The 23,053-nt window shown below is 46.5% G+C and overlaps 1 pseudogene; it reads right to left on the bottom strand.

Moving 5' to 3' along the window:
* LOC144146254 (uncharacterized) overlaps window positions 1-23,053 on the bottom strand; it is a 49,925-nt pseudogene that overhangs the window by 10,877 nt on the left and 15,995 nt on the right.

The raw sequence follows: 23,053 nt of genomic DNA, 5'->3' as shown, positions 1-23,053 counted from the left end.
GGGGGAGGGGGGGTAAAACGCACGAAAATGCGGTACGTCACTGTAGCGCGAAATATAAATTTGATTTGATATTTCTTGCGTTTTTTTTTTTTTTTTGTTAACAAACGTCTTTCGTGGCTGGAATGAAGCTGTCTGAGTTACCAAAGGCCGCATTTCTTTCTAATTGAACGAAGTTGCATTTATTTCCATGCCCCTTTGAGTCAGTTTATGGGTACGGGGCGCATCCTGTCACCCCGCTTTCTATAACGTTCTGCTGGAAATGCCGGGCTTGTATACCTTCGTGGAGCGGAATGTCGTGAAGCGGAACCCTTCGGAAGCGCTTGTTAGTGAAAAGTGCCCGTGGGACTCACCTTCGATCTCGCAGTAGTCGGTCGTACACACGTAGTAGTCACCAGCCGGAGCCGCTGCGTTAGTTAAAAAAAAAGTGATAATATGTCCGATTGCATCCCGCGTGCCATTGCGCTGCACGATTTTGCGTCTGTTAGGTGTTGCACACGCACATTTTCAGCAGAGTCGCGAGAGCGGGCTGCTTATGTCGGCATAGCGCACGCGTTCCAATATTCACTGAATTGACTTTGATCGCTTCTGCCACTACCGAGTACTGAGCTCCGTAACTGTTTTTGTACGTGTTTGGTAAATGCTTTTGTGAGCTTTCAAGTGTTGAGAGTGGGCCTGTTGGGCGACTGAGTCAGTTCAGAGTATTCTGGCATTGAAGCTAAGTTTGTCAAAGGGTGTCTACATGCTTGCGAGCTTGTCCGCGTTTTAGTTCTCCCAAACCAGCCCTGTGTGTTGGGATATTTCAGTTATGCATGCCCGTGTCTTTTTGTTGGGTAGTAAAAAGACGGTCCTTTGATTCTGCATGCAAGCTCATGACTATGTGATGCAGAATTTCCCATACGTTCTTACATTTAAAGAAATACGCCTGTTTTATTAAGGTTGACATTGTCAAATTGTTGTTCTGACCATTCCTGTGATCCACACTGTCGTTTTCAGGTTCTCAAGTAAATAAGGAGTAAAAAGGCGAAATATACAAACTTCCTGCCTATCGCAGACGGCGTGCTTGGGAAGCCAGCACATAACTTTTCTAACGTATGAACCAGGGAAATTTTACATGCTTGCGGACTACGCTTGGTGGACAACCTTTTTCTTTAATTGTAGGTGCGTTGGAACGAATGTTACAGCTCTCTTTCGTAGTCGCACACGGATGCACTGCGTAAAATAAGTGGACACGAAAAACGAGTGGTTGTTTTTGACATTGCTATTCCGGGCGTTCCAAACATAACCGGCCAAACAGCACCTTGCCTAAAAAGCCAGTTCCACCCAATGACAGATATGCTGAATAGGCGGAGCTGTGTCTCTACCGTCCCTGGGCGAGCGCCCGTTGACGTTCGAGCCGGCACAACGGAATGAACGAATAAATGAATGAATGAATGAATGAATGAATTTATCGTCAAAACGGAAAGTGAAGTCCACCAGCAGGCGTAGTTTGTCTCACCAACCTTTTGTGAGACAAACTACGCCTGCTGGTAGACTTTCCGCTCCATTTTAACAATAAATTCATTCATTCATTCCGTTGTGCCGGCTCGAACGTCAACGGGCGCTCCCGCAAGAACGGTAGAGCCGTCGCCGCGCGAATTCTACGGTTAACGCAAAGGAATCGGCAGCTAAACGTCAGCAGCGAGACGCTTGGGAGGGAAAGGAATCCGCCCCTATAAGACCACTGCGCCCTCTATCGGTGGGCCTGGGAACCTGTTCCTACCTCTGCGTGACGCACGACCTTCAGTAGACTTGCGAAAAGGCTCGACCAATGACAGCTCCGCTGTCGAAACATGGTTATTAGTGCCGTAAGCAGAACACAAGAAAAGGGACGTGCACACGCCTTCCCACGCCCCCTTTATTGCGAGCGTGTTCTGTTTGCCTCCGCTAAACCAAAACTGTAACCAACACGCTTAAGAACAATTCCTAAACCCTTGCCTGCCAGCAATTATAAATAGATTCATAGCGGTTAAACGATATGTTTCTTTTAGTGTGTTCGAATCAAAACGCAAGCACACACTTCCCATTGAAGATGCACGAACAGACAAGCTACACACTGTAAAGCCACGTTTAGGCAAATACATAACGGACAGACAAGACAGACACACGGAAGTAGCCTTAGCCAGGCTACGGATAGGCCACGCTTACGTAACGCATTCACACTTGCTCACTGGCCTATCCGTAGTTCACATACTAATCACATGCAAGGCACTCCGCACCACACGACGCAAGCACTTTCCAGAAATCTACAGACGACAAATCCTGCTCCACCCATCGCGCATATTGTACCATGCTTAACCACAACCTGGCCCTCTACACCAGCCATCTCCATTGTCTTTGTTTTTACCTCTGTTGCTGATCAATTTTAGTATTCACTTTTAATCTATGCTAGCTAACCATCTATTTCTGGCGCTTATGCTCTAGTTGGCCACGAGAAGCGGCCACGAGAAGCCCGGGGTGCAGCTCCTTGAGGCTCCGGCGTGAATTTGCATAAGATTAACCGTTATGGGGGTGGATGTTTCTCAGACCTATATTGCCCTAGTCGGAGATAGTTTGCCAGTTACTGCCTATACATTACACAACTTTCTACAGTTCTTAATCTTGCAATAGGTGAAGCTAAGAGCGAAAAAAAGAAAAGCCCTTATAATTACTGGCGTTCTCGTCTCTCAGTCATCCCGCCACTCGCAAGCGCAGACTGCTCGCAGAACTCAAAAAATGACCCAATACTACTTTCTTGAGCGTAAAAAAATCAAGAAATTTTCAAAAAAAAACTGCGTTACGGTTTGAAAAATACGTGTACGTGAGGAAATACAGTAAACACTCGTAACGAGTGCCGTCTAACGGTGCCAGAAGCACTCCCCTAAAGTGACGTCCGCCAGCGATTTGTAAAAAAATGCCGCGTACATATATAGTTTCATACTAATATATACTAGACGGAAATCTGGCGCCACTGTCTAGGTGAACCGCGCTTCAGCGAGCGTTCCGTCGGGTGCCGGGCAGGCATGTTCTACTTGTCCTTGGCAGCATAGAGTTTCTTACAATATAACTAGAGGGGAAACTGGCGCTGCGATCGTACACCTCGATGGGCGTGATGGGAAATTGTGGATTCGGATTGGCGCTTGATGGCTCGTGGAACTTACTATAGATTGCAGGCAGTTTCGTTTTCGTTTTGGATTTGCATGAACGCATTTGCTTAGGCGGGTGTTGGGAGGAGTGATCAGAAATACGTTTCTCCTTGAACTGCATGCCTCGCGTGCACTGACGCCGCCCTGAGTGGAATGTTTTACAACCGGAGTTGCGAATTGGGTGGGTTATCAATGCATTGCCGCACAGCGAGCATGAAAATACAAATGACGACGCTCTGTGCGGCGAAGTTGTCTGCTAATTAGGAGTTGCGGCGCTGCTCATTCGGCAGAGCAATGTATTGTCAAAGCTGACGACGGTTGTGAATCGCTTGGAACAGCCACACCTTTCGTGCGAACGCCGGCTCCTACGGCGTAGACCAGCAGCACCGGCGGCTGATAGGAACGCAGCTTGATGGATGTCACTGATGTCACTAATTCACGCAAGAATAACTTCTCCAAAGGTAATCGGTTTCTTTTTTCTTATGAGCACAAAACTTCTCTTACTATTACAAACCACCAGCGCCGAAACTTTTACAAGTAGTTTTTAAAGAAGTCCGCGTCCTGCTGTAGTTGGCGGAAAATGGCAAACCTGCTCCACAAACCTTCTCGACTCCGCGTCTGATTTTATTTAAACGCACCGTTTTATTTCGTACAAAACCGGTTTTTCGTCCCTAACTTTTTTGTTCGCCGTGTAATTTGTAAACGGAGAACCGGAAAATAAGAGCTTTTTTGTCAGAAAACACAATTTGCGCAGCCATAAGCCCGTTTTGATCCTACGCAATCCGGTTCCAAAACTACCCATCATTCCCATTGAAGCGTAAGCGCCGCTGCCATGTTCGCGTTGACACTAGCGCCAGTTTCCCCTCTAGTTATTTGTATGAAACTCTATGCTTGGCAGTGCTCACGAACAGGCTGGAAAGTTGCCTCTTGCTGCAGAAAAGCGACAATATTACTGTAGAAGATTAATCAAATATGTTTTATGATAAAATTGAATCTCCGAAAGTATTTATTTGTCAGGGATTATTTAGAAGTTTCAAGCAAGATGAACAAGAAAAAGGTGTTACCCTTTTTTTTTTTTAGTTTGGCTTTGAGACAACAAAAGCCTTGTGGCTAGCCAAGTAGGCGGGGAACGTATCTAGCTGCAATGGCAGCTCCCGCGGCGACCCGCGATCGCAGCGCCAGATTTCCCACAAGTATATATTAGTATGAAACTCTACGACTGCGTCTAGACTGACTATTTCTGCATTCCCTGGAAATTGGGTCAGCCTGCCGTACGAGGCCTTCAGCAGACAGACACACGGAAAGTATGGACAAGAATACGGAAACTCAAAGGACAACAAACACACAGCCTGCCTCTGGTCAGCACAACAGGGGACACACTCGAAGACCAGGCTGACACCCTCGCACAACACTTCCAACACGTGTCCAGTTCAGCACACTACACAAACACTTTCATGAAACACAAACAAACGGCCGAAAAGAAACCTATACTAGATAACAATAGGTCAACATCTTCTTATAACTCAGAGTTTTCACTGCATGAGCTGAGGGCTGCTTTGAGCACGTGTAAACCCTCAGCTCCAGGCCCAGACAACATCACATACACAATGATACAACACCTGCACGCAGACACTCTTCTAACACTCTTACACCTATATAACAAGATATGGCTTTCGGGGCACATTCCAAACTCTTGGAAGAAGGCTATAGTTGTTGCTTTTCTGAAAGAGGGAAAGGACCCGTCGTCCCCCTCAAGCTACCGTCCTATAGCCCTGACGAGCTGCCTGTGCAAGCTCTTCGAGAAGATGGTAAATCGCAGGCTCGTGTACTTCCTCGAGTACAACGGTCTTCTCGAGGGCTGCCAGGCAGGCTTTAGGGTGGGGCGATCGACGAACGATCAACTGGTAGCTCTTGATTCGTACATCAAGGATGCCTTCGCGCATAAGCAGTATTGTTTAACTGTGTTTTTCGACCTTGAGAAGGCATACGACACCGCTTGGCGTTATGGGATCCTTAGTGACCTCAAGTCAATCGGTGTTTCGGGTAACATGTTGAACACTCTTGTTAGTTACTTGTCAGACAGAACGTTTAGAGTAAGAGTTGGTTGTGCACTCTCAAAGGTTCACGTGCAAGAAAATGGCGTGCCACAGGGTGGCGTGTTGAGCTGCACTCTCTTTATAGTAAAAATGAACTCTCTTGGTAAGGCACTGCCACCCACAATCTCTTATTCCATGTATGTAGATGACGTCCAGATATCCTATAAATCATGTAATATGTCAATCTGCGAACGTCAAGTCCAGCTTGGTGTCAAGAAACTTGCCGGCTGGGCAGACAACAATGGTTTTAAATTGAATCCTGCAAAAAGTTCCTGCGTTGTGTTCTCCAGGAAGCGTGGGGTCCATCCGGACCCAGACATTCATCTTAATGGCATGTCGCTTCCTGTGAACAAGGAGCACAAGTTCTTAGGTGTGGTGTTTGATCACAAACTCACATTCATTCCCCACATCAAGGAACTTAAAAATAAATGTCTCAAAACAATGAATATACTTAAGGTTCTTTCCCACCAATCCTATGGTTCCGACAAAGAACTCTTGCTTCGCTTGTATACTGCTTTGGTTGGGTCTCGTTTGGACTATGGCAGTGTGGTATATGGGTCGGCGACTAAGACAGCCTTGCGAATTCTTGACCCAGTGCTACACTTGGGCCTTCGTCTTTCGTCGGGTGCTTTTCGCACTAGCCCTGCTGAGAGTCTTTATGTCGAATGTAATAAGTGGAGCCTTGAGAACCAACGAACATACATGGACTTGCTTTATGCTTTTAAAATTTCATCGCTGAATAATCATCCTTTTTATCCTGTCTTTAATGATACATCAACATCTCTGCTCTTTGTAAATCGCCCATCCGTTCCTCTGCCCTTTTCACTTAGAGTGAGAGAGCGAGCCTCGGATCTAAGTGCTTCGTTTTTAGACGTGTACAGGTCATCCTTTTCTAATAGTTTACCGCCTTGGCAAGTTCGCCCTGTGTCGTGCGACCTTTCTTTTATGAGACTTGACAAAAATCGTGTACCACGAGCTGCAATACTGCAGCACTTTCGGTCTTTGCAGTTTAAATACACATGTGCAGAATTTTATAGTGACGCTTCTAAAACCTCCACTATGGTGTCGTGCGCTGCTCATGGTCCAAATTTTAATGCAGCCAGAACCATGAGCGTGCACACAACAGTTTTTTCAGCAGAAGCGTATGGAATTTTACTGATTGTACGACACATTCTTGAAAATCAAATTCCCAATTCGATCATCTATACAGATTCTTTGAGTGTTGTTCGTGCACTGTCATCGCATACACCCCCGAAAAACCACATAGTTAATCTTGTATTTAACACTATCATGTCCGTGTATGCACAAAAGCATAAGCTGGTCCTCTGCTGGGTCCCAGGACATGCAGGGATCGCTGGGAATGAGTTGGCAGATGAGAGGGCCGCTGCTGCTGCACTCAGGAACACTGTAGATATTACAGCGATACCCTACACAGACCTCAAGCCACACATAAGACAACACCTGCGCAGAACGTGGCAAACACACTGGGACGAACAGACAGACAACAAACTACATGTAATAAAGCCACACTTGGGACGGTATACATCTGACTCTCACAACAGACACACGGAAGTCGCCTTGGGTAGGCTGCGGATAGGGCACACCCATGCGACGCACTCGTATCTGCTGACGGGATCTTGTAGACCCCAGTGCAGCAGGTGCGGAGAAGCCCTATCCGTAGTGCACATTCTAATCACATGCAAGGCACTTCACACAACACGACACAAACACTTCAGAGAACTCTACAGACAACATATCCCACTACATCCATCGTTGTTTCTAGGTGACGAAGCCATTGTTTCCGTGAAACGTGTTTTTGAGTATTTGTCGGACGTCAAGTTTTTAAACCTCATTTCCTATCACGCATCATGAAATCTGGCCCTATACACCAGCCATGCTCATTGTCGTTTTGTGATTTTACTTTTGTTTTTGTTGATTTTACTTAGTGTTTAAGGTATCACCTTTCATATACGACTATTGTTTTGGCGCTCTTTGCCCCAGTTGGCCTTGCGCCATAAACATCAAACCATCATCAGGCCTTCAGCAGGGTCCCTTTGGTTATGAAAACCTAATTGGGCAGACAACACACCGGTCTACTGCGGCGGCCTCTCAGCGTACTGGCCCTTTTTGCTACTTTTTATAAAAAATAAATAGCTGTTTTTCCAGCTTTTCGCGACACTTCTTTTTCGCACCATTTTTTGTGTCTGAATAAGTTAGGAATTTTCAAACAGCGCTGTCCCCGTTTCAGATCGTCTGCTCACCGCAGAGTGCAGACCAGAGTTACTTGATATATACCAGTTGCGAAACTTCCCATAGGCCCCATGTATCAAAAGCCGGTCTTTGGTTGCTCCCCTGCGTCAGGGCAAGCACGGGGCAAGTAGACTAGTCTGTCACCTGTCGGCAGAACGTTGAAGTAGTACTCGAGTGCTTGCAACTGTTGCCGTAAGTCATAAAAAAATCCGCAAAAACACAAGCAAATTTCACCTAATTAATGTATTTTAATTTAAAAAGCAATCTTTATTTTACAAAAAAAAATTGAATAATAATAGTTTAGCGAAGTTCAGCTTCTCTCTCCTAGGTGCCGCGCGTCGACTTGCCCCTCAGCTTTCACGGAGCAGGGGGGCTAGCGGGGCTAGCGCCGCCCGGATTCTGAAGCGGAGTTTCGCAACTGTATGCGGTGTGTTGCGACGGTAATTGGAACACTTTAAAAAAAATTTTCCTGAGCGAACCGCCGCTGTGTTCGCGCTCAAGCGTGCCACGAAGGTCGCATTTTGTGGTCTATTTTGTTTGACACCGGGAACAACGACGGTACTTACCTGTTTATCCTGAAAATAAATAAAACCGATTTTCGCACGTGGGAAAATGGCGGTGATTTGGACGTGCGAGCCCGAAAACCGGGTTTTCTGATCGTCTGCTAGCTCATTTCTAGGTGCATTTTCTGATCGTCTGCTGCACCATTTGGCTCGGTACGCGAATCCCAAGCGTGCGTTTCACTCTGCAGGTGGTTCCGTCGTTCCAACATCAACTTGCGCTGGCTCGCACGTCCAAATCAGCCGCCATTTTCCCATAGCTGAAAATCGTTTTTATTTATTTTCAGAATACACAGGTAAGTACCATCGTTGTTCCCGGCATCAAACAAAATAGACCACAAATTGCGACCTTCGTGGCAAGCTTGAGCGCGAACAGAGCGGCGGTGCGCTCAGGAAAATTTTTTAGAGTTCCAATTATCGTCGCAACACCCTGTATATTGAGTAACTCTGGTGCAGACAACCACGTCTAAAAGCGGTATGCAGGCAGACGACGCTTACTATTCACTTTTGATTCCCGTAAAAAATAATTCAGGCAAGAAAATGTAAGCGAATAAATAACTTAGAATAGAATAGTTATTAAAATATTAAAAATATTAAAATAGAATAGAATAATAATATTAAAAACATTAAAAATTGAATAGTTATTAAAACAGCAATTAAATCCTTAAAAACGACTCAACGTCGAATTCGGTGCGTGTGCTGGGAGGGCGCTGTGATCGACCGGTGCACAGATTTTCCCGCTTTTTCATCACTTCGGCGACTTACCGTTGTAATGCAAAGCTGGCCCGGACGCAGAATAGCTAAATTTCTAAGGTCTGTTTCGCTCTCCCTAATGTAACATAAACTAAGGTAACCTAATAACATGACCTAACGAACAGATAGCAGTCATTTAAAACATTAAAAACTCAGCTAAGCCATGAAAACTATAACTAAATATGACAAAAAATAAGAGAGACAAGAAGCAGACTCGAAGGCGGAAGCTCTACACCACAGGGCAGACGCTCTGGCCTGCGCCAGGTTGGTCTTAAATATTCGAGCATCGTCGGCTTTCCGACAGCAATCTAGACACTGCGTTACAACCACGTCACGAAGACAGACAGCTGACTCCGTTGTAAGCGGTACTTCGTTAAAAGAGGTGATAATTTTCTTTCCCTGCACCACAGTTGAGACCGCCAGAAACTTCCGATTAAAGCGAGAGCTCGAATAAAGCTATGCTATAGCGAGAGTTCCCTGTAAGTGGGAGCAAACATGAAGCGGCAAAACAGCGCGTTCACGGACGTGCCCGGATGCATAACTCACATTTTGGCGTCGGCTTTGTTGTGAAGTCCGTGATATACGTGCGAGGACCGGTGTATGTTGGCGGGCGGTACGTTGGCCGCTCTGTATGGGGTTCTGGGGGAGGAGGTTCCCCTGCAACGTCCAAACAAGGCCTAAACACATGGGCGGGAAAAGACGCGTCTGCGCACGCACCTTCGGCTCAAGACCCTCGCGTCGGCCGCTCCCGCGCGCATCAAACCTGCTGGACATTTTTCCGCGACGCGTGGGGAACCGGATTGCTCTGCCGCTTTGTTCGTAACGCGTAGCTTGTGATGCGTGGTTGTGAAGCGCAGTTGCCACGGTGGGAGCGGCAACTAAACAGCGTCGACAGGTAAGGATGGCGACTGCGATCACGGGGACAACAGTGCGTAACAGCTTTAAGCAAATAGCGATTAATTAATAGCAGTTGTTTAAAGGAGCCATGAAGACAGAATAAAAGTTTGTTTTATTCTAAAGATTTTGCGTTTTATAGTGCACTCAGGGCTTGTACGGGTGCAAACGATGTTTAATTCACTGAGAAATTAATCAATCTAAGTTAAAATTTTGATTTTCCTGCAAAATCTTGTATTTTCGTAGTCTGCAATGACATCGCAGAAACCGACAGCTCTGCAGGCGAGTCCGAAGCCTTGTTTACCGTTAGTGAACCTAGATGGCGCCCCCATACCGCGGCAAGCCGTTTTCTGCCTTTGGTTTGTTTTTGACCGTATTTAAACCTGGCTTGTTTTTGCTCAGGGAGAAAATAATCGTTTCGTGAAACATAGTGCTCGCTCGACAAATATGGTCCCGTAAGACACCGTTGCTTGTTTCAATCAGCCAGTGTCGTCTGAGACAACCCCAAAGCCCCGCAGTCCTGTGCAGCTAAACCAAGCATAGTGCGCGCAGTACCAACAGCAGTGCGCATCGGTACTTCTATGTTTACGTGTGCTTTCGTAACTTCCACTGTTTGTCCCACCATTCTTACTGCTTTAAAAAGAAGAATGTGCCATAAATTTAAGCGCAAATAGCTCGTTCGGCAAGCTTATAAGCTCTGCCTAATTTGCCGGCCTCCGCCAATCAATCGCAGAGCTGGCTGGTATGACATCATAGCTTCTGTTGCGGGAAATTAGCTGCGGGAAATTAGTCGCATGACCATTCCCTTTTTTCCCTAATTATATAGCTTATCTGAGCGAATTTACGCTAAAAGTGGTGCAAGTATGATTTTAACGAGGAAATCTTTTGAATGAACCGAACTTGTGTTTTGTCTTCATGGCCCCTTTAAGGAGCCATGGAGGCAAAACACGAGGTCAGTTCCTTCAAAATACTGCTTCGTCTAAAAAAAAACATTTTGCCGATTGACCTGGATAATAAGCGAAACCAAAGAAGCAGTGACAATTTAACTGCCCGTTTCTCTCATAGTCCTTAGTTTGTTGTGATGCCTTTGGTTCCGTTTGATCGTTCAACTTTAAGCCTTACATGGAGTTACCGCACAGGCACCTTTATCATTTTATCCCTGCGTACGTTGCGGAAGCATAATATTATAAAAAAGACTAGTTCTTTCTAATAAAATAAAGTTCCGTGCTATTCGGTTTTCGTGTTCCCTTTATTCCGAAAGAAGTTGTACCTGTACCATTCCTTATCGCAGCGTTCTATTCCCGCATGATTACCCACTTCTTACACTGCAGTCTTGAGATCATCACTCTTAACTCTACCAAGAACTACGCTCCGAGCAAGCGTGGGAATATTTTGCACCATTGTACAGTCGTTTACTCGAGGAAAAATATTGATCGGATTTTTTGTTGCTCACGCTAAATGGTTTTGAAAACCTGTAAATTTGCTGCACAGGCACGTCTCAGGTTGAATGATTTTTCCCTGATTGCGTGCTGATTGCGTGCTTTATGAGCACGTGGTCATCGTAAGCGGCTAAAAACAGTGCGAGACTGGCACATTAACGCCATTTTGCAGTCGCGTGGATACAAAGGAAAGTTTTACAGCTTTCCCTGAAACTTCACAGACGAAGAAAAATTTGTCCTGGTCCAGGATTCGAGCCCAGGACCGACTGTTACAGATTCCTGGACCAGGGGTGGTATTCTCGTAACTGTGCCTTCTGAAAACGTCCCTTTTGCGCCCCTTCCTCGTGACGTACTTCCGGTTAAGCAATAAGCGTTGGCAGTAGGTTTGCCGCGCTTGCGTTGCGTCACTTCCGGTTGTTTGCTTTTAGCCAATCGGGGCTTGCCAAAAGGGACACTTTTGAAAGGAACGCAAAAGGGACAAAACTCGAGAATACCGCCTCAGGACTAATCTTTCGTCAACTGCAATGCTACTGAAAAGGCTGTAAGGCTATTCTTTGTAGCCGTACGGCTGCATTGCAGGTGGATGTCAAATTTTCCTTTGGTGAAACTTACTCCCCCTCCGTGCAGTGTACTAGAAGGTAAAGGGGTGTCGTTAGGGGGAAAAACCAATGGAGAGCGCGAGTCCCTTTTGCGATGAAAAAATTGTATGGAGCGCAGGCGTTTGCCAGAGAACTCCTGTTACAGCCAACGGCGCCTATAAGTTAATAAATGAAACTAAACAGTTATTTGACTGGTTTTATAAAACTTTATATCATTAAATGAAGAAACAAGACTATTTATAGGGCAAAAAATAAGGACTAATTTAAACAAAGCTTCTGAAACCAGCTGGTAAGAAGCGGCCGCCTGGGGCGCTGTTTATAGCACGAGTTCCACAGCAGAAATTTTCACCGCAAAAGGGACCCCCGTAAGCGGCCCCTGTAGTGCACTATACCCTCAGGGTTTCCCCTAAATCTGGCCGATAGACGCCATTTTGTTTACGAGTACCGAAACCTTGGGTACCGAAACCTGGCCAGCAGACTTAAAAATCTCAGAAAATTTTTCGTGCTTATGTCAGTGAAGGAATGGGGAAAGTTGGGCGAGTTGGAAAGATATCTTGAATGGAACGAGCGTAGAAGACACGGAGACGGAGAGAAGAAACACACAGGACAGCCGTTTCTTCTCTCCATCTCCGTGTCTTTTACGCTGGTTCCGTTCAAGATGTCATTGAAGGAAGCTACCAGCATGTATTACGTTTTTCCAGGCATCCACAGTCCGATATAAGTTGCACTATCGACTACCGGACGTCTAACGCTTAACTTCCGAAAGCCAGAATTTACGTACCTGACTCGGCTTCGATTGTGGTGCCACCTGTGGAGACAAGAAAAGGGGAGCGGAAAAAAAAATAGCTCTGTGCGATCGGCAACCAAGCTCTCGCGAAAAATTGCTGTGAGCGAAATTACTTCGCGGGAAAATGCCTGGTCGGGACCAACACATGGCAAAGAGGAAAATACGCTACATGAACAGCTTTCATGTACAACGGTAGTCCCTAGAAATACGGCTGATTTGCCATCCGAGGCCCTCATCAGGGGCCTATCTGCAACCAGAGTTACTGGCTCTGTCTGCAACGACAGCCTCGCGCAGACAGCACACCGGTCGCTTCCGATCGTCTGCTCACCGCAGAGTGCAGACAACCACAGCAATAAAAGCGGCGTGCAAGCAGACGACGCTGGTTCTTCCCTTAAATTTCCACAAAAAATATTCCGTAAAAAAAAGTAAACTGATAAATCATTATACAGTAAAACGTTTTTAGAACATCAGTTTATTTCTTTTAATAAATGTCTCAATGGCAAGCGCGGGAAGTGCGCTGAGAGAGAGGGTGCTGCGGTCGACCGGTGTGCCGTTTTTGAGGTTTTTCATCGCTTCAACTACCCGGGAAATGTTGGCCCGGACGGCCGAATAGCCAAATTTCTTGGAACTACAGTACAACACTTGATTTTGACATGCATCCACTGCTGGCATATGCGATACCACTGGTAGACATCTGCGATGCTAAGGCTCCAAAAACAGTCGGTAATTTTTTAACCCTACACAAACGCCTCGTAAACTGACGGTCTTCCTCATTGGAACCATTCGAGTTCAATTCGATTCCGCGCACTCTTCACTTGTTTCTTTGGTTTGTTACAGTTTCCTTTAATAATTTAATTGCTTCAACGTACACTCGAACGCGTTACAAAGAACAAAACGAGGCGCACAAAACAAGAAGGGCCTAATCTGTGATTGCCTTATCGTTGGCGTAAGTTTATTTGATTGTAGGGTTTAACGCGCCGACGCAACGCAGGCGATGAGGCGCGCCGTAGTAGAGGACTCCGGATTAATTTCGACCACCTGGGGATCTTTAACGTGCCCCGAAATCTCGTACACACGGGCGTTTTTGCTTTTCGTCTCCATCAGAAAAGCGGCCGCCGCGGCAGGGAATCGAACCCGCGACCTCGTGCTCAGCAGCGCAACGCCTTAGCCACTGAGCCTTGGCGTAAGTTTACCAAATGTCCTTATGATCATGTGTTAGTTGGCCTCTCTGTAGCAAGCTACACACGATCGTTGTGCAGCTGGTTGCTATAAAAACGACGGCTGTCTACTGCTCGACCATTACACAGTCGTATCTGTAAACCTTATTTTACTGCTTAGGATATGTTCAGACCACCGACGCAAAAGCCATATCGTAATTTATGTACGTAACAAAAACGGCGTGTCACACAGTTCGGTTGGCAGAGACGTGAAATGGCGTCATTCTTTAAGGTATTACGACAGTTACGGCAACAGTCTGAACACGGCCTTAACTGACAAACAAGTAACCGTTAAAGTGATAGAGGAAATTATTTTTTGCAGTGATTTGGCTGTGAGCGACTTGTTATCGAAAAGCATAAGTTATGCTACTTGAAACCTTATCTTGTCTATGTACGTCATTACGGGTGCCATGAAGATAGGCCTCAGTTTCATTAAAAACACGGAGATGGAACTGGTCAATGAGAAGAAACGTCTTTACAGACTATTCATGTTCATTACTCTTGTTAACCCCACAACTGTGCTCTACACCTCCTCCCCCACCCCCAACCCATTCAACGAGCCACCGCAAAATGTAAAAGCTTTGCACAAAAGAAAGATACCCCACTTGAGAGATACACTTAACCGATAAACATAAGAATATACGGTCCCGTGCTTTCATGACTATATTATAGAACGAGTGCGCGAGTTCGGCTTGTAGAAGGAATGCAAAATGTACTATCAAGTCGGAAACCGCGGCTGCATGCAATAAATTCCCTCCACCGCAATCCAGCACCACCTCCACTAGGGAAACGAGGTAACGAGGTCGACCTTAAGGATAAATTTGAGGTGACCTCCAAAGCGAGCAGCTCGTTTAAAAGTGGCTTCGCTTGAAATGGCCCCGACGATGTAATGAGAAGTTGAGGTTTGGAACAGGTCAGTGCGCGTGAGATGATTTGCCTGCCTTTGACACTAATCCAGCCGGTGGGAGCGTTTATTTGTACACAATGCACGCAGTATAAACAAGTACGACATCTGCCTTGATTAGCCGCGACATCAAACCCGCTGCGCCGGCCACTAAGTGGGCCATCTTCAGTAACGGCGCCAATCAACTCGCCCCTGCACGAGCTTACAACTGCGCCCAAGTTCTCAACTAGACTTATTCCCGGCCCGGATAACATCCCAATATATGAGCGGTGTGCAGTCTCAACTCCATGACGTAAGTGGCTCTTACAGAATCACGAGTGTACGCACGGACGATTTCATTAGGCGAGTTTGCAGTTTCGCACATTTTTCTTCAGTAAGTTATCTCCACACACACGCGAGCACGCACACACACGCACACACAACAAGCACGTGCACGTTTATATATATATATATATATATATATATATATATATATATATATATATATATATATATATATATATATATATATATATATGCGTGCGTTGATTTCATTAGAAACACGGTCTTAACGTCTCGTGATCTAACGTTTATGTTCCTGATTGTAGGGTTTAACGCGCCGACGCAACGCAGGCGATGAGGCGCGCCGTAGTGGAGGGCTCTGGATTAATTTGGACCACCTGGGGAGCTTTAACGTGCGTCGAAATCTCGTCTGCTCCTCCGCCCTGTTTTCCCCGCCAGTGTGTTACCTCTGGTTAAGAAGTTTTATCACTCGCGCGTTACAGTGCCATCCTCGGCGGACAAATTTAATCAGTTGAAAAGATAAAGCGAAATTAAGAGGGAACGTATAACAAGGCTTTCACATTACTAAGTGCGTCACACGGTGTACCCAAACTTCTTTGGAAAGCAAGCTTAAGCCAGTGGCGGTAAGGCTAGTATCATCACCATCATCATCACCACCACCACCACCACCACCAGCCTATCTACGCCCACTGCAGGGCAAAGGCCTCTCCCATTATTCTCCAATTACCCAGGTCCTGTGCTCACTGCGACCAATTTATCCCCGCAAACTTCTTGATCTCATCTGCCCATCTAACTTTCTGCCGCCCCCTGCAACGCTTGCCTTCTGTAAGGATCCACTCTGTTACCCTCAATGGCCAACGGTTATCTTGCCTTCGTATTACATGCCCTGCCCACGTCCATTTTTTCTGCTTAATTTCTAGTTAGTATAGTATAAGACTAGTATAGGCACCCTCATCGGCGTGGTCTGGAATCCACGGAAATTTAAAAAAAACGCTTGAAGACAGTTGTAGCGTAGTAGAGAACTAGTCCCGGTACGGTACCCGGTACACTATCGGCGCAGCTGCATGTGCGCACAACCGGTTCTTCCCTCTGCGCAGGCGCAGTGGCACCGGTCGTCCGACTAGTACCGTGCCGGAATCGGTTAACTGCTTTCTACAACTACCTATTCAAATGTTTGCGACATATGGGATTCTTCTGTCCGCGCTCGAGTGACGATTGTTGGAAGGGCAGGAGTAGAGAGCAATCGCACACAACCCCCGAGACGAGCCAGCAGGTTCTCTTGGCTTCAACAGTATACTCATGAAGCGAGGTAGTTTCCCCGAGCTTTCCACGCACGGGGCCCTTAGATTCCTGCTACGAAGCCGGGTCAATTCTTCGCTTGTAACGCCGGTCTCCTACCTTTAGCTTTCACCGCATCAAGACTCTACTCACGGCGGAGCACTCTTTACAGGCAAACCCCGCCGTTCACCGATGCGCGACCAATTTTCCGCAGGTGGCCAGCCCCGGAGAGCCGCTTTCACGCTAAATGTGACTACCACAACGCATCATCCAAGAATAGCTGTTCAATACGTATTCTGCGGGAAGACTCACTTTTAACTCCTGTACCAATGGTGGTACTTAAAGAATTCTCTTAGTCCCCATTTTCGTTCCGTCCAATGAACACATTTTTTCATACCTTTCCACTTCACAAGTGCTAAGGACTGAGCATTTGCTACATCAGAACGCGTCACGGGTATGCTACGTCTAACTAACGATCAGGCCACTGCTCTACGGTCCGCAAATCATAAAAAAATTAACTGACACGCGGAGCGGATATTTATCTCGGGCGCAAAATGCTTCACCCCCTCTCACGAGCCATCCATATTTTGGAATATTGTTTCTGCGGATGAATCGGAAAGCGGTGCGCGACCGCATAGTGACCCAGCTGAAATCAACAAATTTCTCCCACAGCTTCTTCTCTACATAGGCTTAAATCCCAGTGTTTTTTTTTTGTTGTTGTTGTTTTGAGCTTCCATCGACGATTTGATTGATTGATTGTAGGGTTTAACGCGCCAACGCAACGCAGGCGATGAGGCGCGCCGTAGTGGAGGGCTCCGGATTAATTTTGGCCACCTGGGGATCTTTAACGTGCGCCGAAATCTCGAACACACGGGCGTTTTTGCTTTTCGCCTCCATCAGAAAAGCGGCCGCCGCGGCCGGGAATCGAACCCGCGACCTCGTGCTCAGCAGCGCAACGCCTTAGCCACTGAGCCACCGCGGCGGGTCCATCGACGATTTAAGCCAGAAGTGAACACTTGCGGCCACAATCTTTATACCAAGCGTGATGCCGCTCGTAACGCCAGTAAGGATTGATTATCGGGCAATAGCAGGCGGCCATCAAGTTTCCTGCCAAGTAACTCAGTTACCGTTCCAGCATTTCAAAGCACGCGGCTTGCATTGCCCCGTCAGATACCGTGAGTTTGGGGATATGTTTGAGAGTAATTATTCCTTTCTTTTAGGGACATGCTTGAAGTTGTTCAGGTATTGCCAGTTCAATTTACTCTTGGGCGGCTGCCACTCTGTAGGGGTACCGGAGCCGCCGTTTTGCCTTTGCGGAAGTAAATATAAACAGGCAAACAAAGCGCCTCATCCCTAATGAGGTTCTCAAAGCGCGCACAAAAGCATTATAATATCCCTGTCATACGGCAAATCTAATGTCATTCAAACTGATGGCACTAGCTGTTAATGACATTCGGTTTGGCCGCGCGGGTCTACACGACGAAACAAATGTAATTTCATAGTGATGGCGGTGACAATTAGCAAGCTCGCAAAATTGCACAATTATGGTAAGAGTGCGTCAAGAATTTTTTCATAAATAAAAGTTTAAAAAACAGAAAAGATAATTCCTTTGTCTTTAATTTAGCCGTTTTAGCTTACATAAGTAGACATCACAAGCCAAGAAGAGTCCACAAATATTCCGTATCAGGGTAGCGCGCGCATTGGGGACGAGATTTTTTCTTTGTACGTGCTTGTTAGAGTCCACAAATATTCCGTATCAGGGTAGCGCGTGCATTGGGGACGAGATTTTTTCTTTGTAAGTGCTTGTTAGTTTTTATCTGAAAAACAATACGAAGAGGAAGATATAAATTTACTGGCAGATTTAGAACAGTATGATTTGGTTTATTACTGAACTTCTTTTGTCTAGTGACATACCACTGCCTTCGAGGCTAGTTCCCGGACCTCAGCTGCTAAATGCCATTCGACTGAAATGTCATTTGGTTTCTCGTGTAGCGCCGAATTAAAGACATTTATAGCGAATTACATTTTCTCTAAATGTCAGATTTGCAGTGGTAAATGCTTCAACGGTCCGTACTGCATACCAAGCAGTTTACAAACCGTATGTGCCGACAAACGGTACTTATCAGTGGCAGATCATGATTAAGCATATTCAGCCACAGCTCGCGCGCATGTGTTAATATTGCTAGTTCAGCGGCTATACTATGAAGGCACATCGCTTCTTCCTATTAAAACGACAGGCAGGGAGCTCGCAGTGTCGTCCTTGCCAGGCAATATGATCAAGATAACTAAGACTCCACAGCCACTTCGAAGTGGCAATAAACCGACAAATGGACGATCTGACAGTCGGCGCCGGCGAAACGCGCCCAATCGAATGCCGTGCAAAAGCGACCATTCACCACTCCGTTGCCCGACAGTTTATCCGCCTCATGTCGGCACGTTATCGCAGTCCAAAATTTCTCTAAAGGTGAGTCTGTAGTAATGCATGCGGACGCCGTGAGGTCAACGGCAGAGCTTCGAGTCCTCTCAAGCATTGCTAGGTGTGACGTCGCAGCGTCTGCTACGACGATAGCATCAACACGATTGGTGCACACCGCATCTCATCGTCGAAATGGGCTCTGCTTCCACCAACAGTGGATAGTTCTATTCATCAGGGTTTCATGGCAGCTCATTTCCAACTCTTTCCGCGGACTCCAAGGTATATGGCGTCCACGAAGAGCGACAAGTTATCAACTGCGAGTTATGGAGTTGAAGGTCAGCGAAGTGGAATTTATTGAATCCTTGTTGGCAGGCGTGTATTTCAAGCGGGGCGGGAGGTATTTGTAAAGGTTACTGTGCCTGGATAGCCACTGCCGGTGTATCCTGGTCCTCTTGTAGGCACTCCCCCCACCGTTGGTTCTGGGACAGAAAAAGAAGTACAAACAACACAGTGAGTACTCAATCCTCTGCACACTTCTCCTATACACAGCTTTTCCCAATTTAGGCCTTTCCCTGCTTCGGTATAACGAAGCTAAGGACTACTGCCAAAGCATCAAAGGGCTCTGGAACTGCGTTATCTGGACGTCAAAGCCGACCGTTAAGACCAGCTGATGAACCCGCTGTTATATTAAAGCGAGTTGCGTACTGCGCAATGCGAAATAAGCTGGAATCAAAGTAAATTGCGTGGCTCTTCATCACCAAGTGCGCCAGTTTGCGTAACAGCGAATAGGATCTTCAAGACCCCTGTGCAGCAGGTGCAAAGAGGCCCAATCCGTAGCTCACATTCCCATTCAATGCAAGGCCCTTGACACAACACGACACAAACACTTTCCCCAACTCTACAGACAGCACATTCCACTCCACTCATCATTGTTTTTGGGTGACGATGCGATGGTTTCCATTAAAAGCTTACTTAGATGTAAAGTTTTTAAACCTCATTTCCTATCGTGCATAATCAGAACTGGCCCTGTACACCAGCCATCACCATTGTCTTCAACTCATTTTACTCTTGTTCTTACTGAGCGATTTCAGTGTTAGCATCATCACCCCTCATACATAACCACTGATTTGGCGCTCTTTTCCGAAGTTGGCCTTGCGCCATAAAAATTCAACTATCATCATCGTCAACACTGCGAATACTAGGTCATAAGCGGACGCATTTGGGCGAGTCGGTGGGAATTTGGAAAACAGGCGCAGCACAGACAAGACGACAGGCAGGGAGGACAAAACAGCGCTGTGCTAAACTTTTATAGTAACAAACATAGATAACGTAAAATTAAACACATAACTGCCTGTAGCAGTGTCTTTCTTTTTAATAAGAATGCACGTTTCATTTCTTCTTACTGAAGGAAAAGTTATTGCCTTCATCGCCCCTTTAAATACTTAAGCTCCCAATTTATTATTATACAGGATTCTCACTCTTTTGTTAACACGAAAGTGTTACTCGGGGATTCACGAAGATTTCACTTACGTCATATCCGTACCGGAAATGACACTAGTACAACGAAGCAAGCGGCCTGTAAAGGGTGCACCCCTGCACACAGGATGTTCTAGCGGAGAAGCCAGCTTTAGTACTAAAGATTACGTTATACTTAAGTTTGTGAGTTTTCGAGTTTTATATTTTAACACGAGGGATAGACCAAGATTTCACTGACGTCATATCCATCACGGGTATGACGCGAGGTACACCTTTGCCGAAGAGACCCGCCAGCAGGACGTAGCTCGCCAAGCACACCCACAAGACAGCCGCGCACCCGTAAATCATGCTCAGCTGCAGATTTCGCTGCACATTTCACTTTAGTATTACCGATTCCTATGACAGAGGAATCAACCACAGTTTTTTTTTTATTCTCAGAAACCCATTTTACTCAGTTTATCCCTGAATTCAATAAACCGCAGCTCCCATCATCTTGTACTACCTCGTTCCCAGTTCCGCAATGTGCGTGCGAGTGCAGCCGGCCTCGAATACTGATTGCGATAGGAGGTCATGCTGCAGTGAATTTACCCAGTTCAGGCATTTAAGCTACCAGAAAGCTCCCCTATACACCATTTTCCATGAGCAGCCGGGAAAGGAGGAAAATACTCTCAAACCGGTTCTCTCGGCGGCCGACCAGCGTTGCCTGAGCCCGCTGGGCTGCTAACATCGTTCGGCGCGGTGTGCTCCGCTGCGTAGTTCAGGAGTATTTCGCACCGTGTGCTTAGTTTTTGCGGAACTTTCAACTGTTTTAGCCAATGCTGCGATGCCGTTCAAGGCGCAAACGTCGCTTGGTCAGCATTGCGCGGTGGTGGGTAACTGGAACAACCAGAGAAAGTGAGAAACAGTCGCTGACAGCACGCATGTGCACGACACTGCCTGGAGAAAATGCAGTGCGGTTGCGGCGTGTTTTTGCGGCATCGCTTCCCAACGCACACCGAGTTGAGATATCGGTGGATTCCGTTGATAAATCGCAACGACTTTGTACCAACGACCAACTCCAGGGTTTGTTGGGTGCACTTGGACGGCAAGCAGACGGAGCAAAATCCATTTATCGCACGCAAAGCTGCGACAGGGAACGGAACCCCGGAAATGTTAGAAGCAACTTTATCCTTTACAATACAGCATTGGTTGGTTGGTTCATTGATTGATTGATTCATTCATTGTTTAACGCCCCGACTCTTCATGGGTGATGAGGCGTGCCGTAGTGGAGGGCTGCGGGTTAATTTTGACCACTTGGAGATCTTTCACGAGCGCCGATACAATACAACACTACAATAACAGCTGGTTCCTTGTAGTCAATTTAAAATACCATATATTGTTTGGTCATTACAGCCGATTGGCATTAAACAGTCCCCTTTTCATCTAATCTAACCTTTAAAATCACGGCGTTTCGTTTATTTTTTTTCAGGCCAACGCATTACACTGCCAAACAATATGAAAGGATAACTTTCTCCATCGCACACTGCTGGTCGATAGCAGGATAAGCAGGCAGCCAAATGTGGAAACGCAGCTCGAGATACGCGTGAACGCTGCATTTGGAAAATAGCTCAACCTGTTCACAACGCGGTCAAAGGAAAAGCTTCTAATCCTTTTGCGTTAATTGCCACGGAATCTAAAGTATTACAATTACAAAACAGAATTACTGCTGATCGCGTAAAGCATTTGTGGTGCAAGAAGCGGTTTCACAAAGGTGGGCTCCGAGCGACAGGCCACATGCGCTGCGCAGAGTTAGGTCAATCATGATCATGATCAACCAATATTAACTCGCCCGAACGTCAACCCTTTTGCTCATCCTTCGAATAGTAATTTGACTGGTTGTGCGGTCGTGTTATTTTTCCGCCCGGGTAATTTCGTTTCGTCAGTAACCGTCATAAGTCTAGTTAAGAAAGATTGTATTGCATTGCAATGTCAACAGCGTAGCAAGCAATCGCCTCGTCGAAAGTCCATCGCTAGCACGGATCACCGTGACCCACATATGCTGTGCGCGCTCCGCATTCGACGTCCGCGCTTCCGTAAACATGACTAATAGGTGAACATAACAAGCACGGTGGCATTGAAAACACGTGTTTACTCCCCGATATCGATTTCTATGTCAGTCGGTGCCATACCGGTACGTTTGCATCGCGGAACTGCGGAGCACCACCGGCACCATGCTACTGCTGCTCGCAACAGCCGGGGTCGGAATTTCCCGCTCTGGCAGCAAATTAAGACCTATAATCCCTCCGCAGATGATGAAAACAAAACAGAACACATACACACAAGCACTGCAACCGCTAATTTAACGCCAAACCACTACAGTTTACTCGGTAATGCACGGATACGGAGCAGACGCACGCAAAGAACGGCGCACTTAACAGCCCAGCGCGGAGGTTTCGGCGGTCGCTTCATAGACGGCGCTAGCGTCTGGTCAGAAAAAGCAAATGGCGGCGCCCACCTCTAGCAAGGAAAATGGTGTATAAGACGACTATGCCGGAGACGTCGGAGCATAGTAAATTTCTGCTTGTATGCAGCTCTTATGTCAGAGCTATGACAGAGGAGTCAGCCACATTTTTTTTAGGTTTTGCTATACCGGCGGCCCGCGAAAAACGTGCGGGCATATTCGGAAGTTAGCGCAAACGAACTTTTCTTTAGGCCTTGACAGCATGTTGGCATGCTCTAGACTGTGCTGCGTATCGATTCGATGGTGCTTTACTCATCACAAAGAAACAACGTACAATGGGTATATACAGGAGGAGGTCCTGAAGTCAAAGACTGCAGGGGGACCTCCTATTATACAAGCATCAACAAGTAAATGTTCTGATCGTCCCGTTTGATCGTCCCGTCGACTGCGCACGTTAAATAGACACTAGCACAGCCCAGCAATAAAATGGCAGCTCCCAGG

This window comes from Haemaphysalis longicornis, unplaced genomic scaffold, assembly GCF_048455015.1.
Source record: "Haemaphysalis longicornis isolate Haplotype H1 unplaced genomic scaffold, Haemaphysalis longicornis Haplotype H1 scaffold_7, whole genome shotgun sequence".
Classification (NCBI taxonomy): Eukaryota; Metazoa; Arthropoda; class Arachnida; order Ixodida; family Ixodidae; genus Haemaphysalis; species Haemaphysalis longicornis.
The sequence above is the reverse complement of the archived record's forward strand: the minus strand, read 5'-3'. Positions and strand labels throughout refer to the sequence as shown.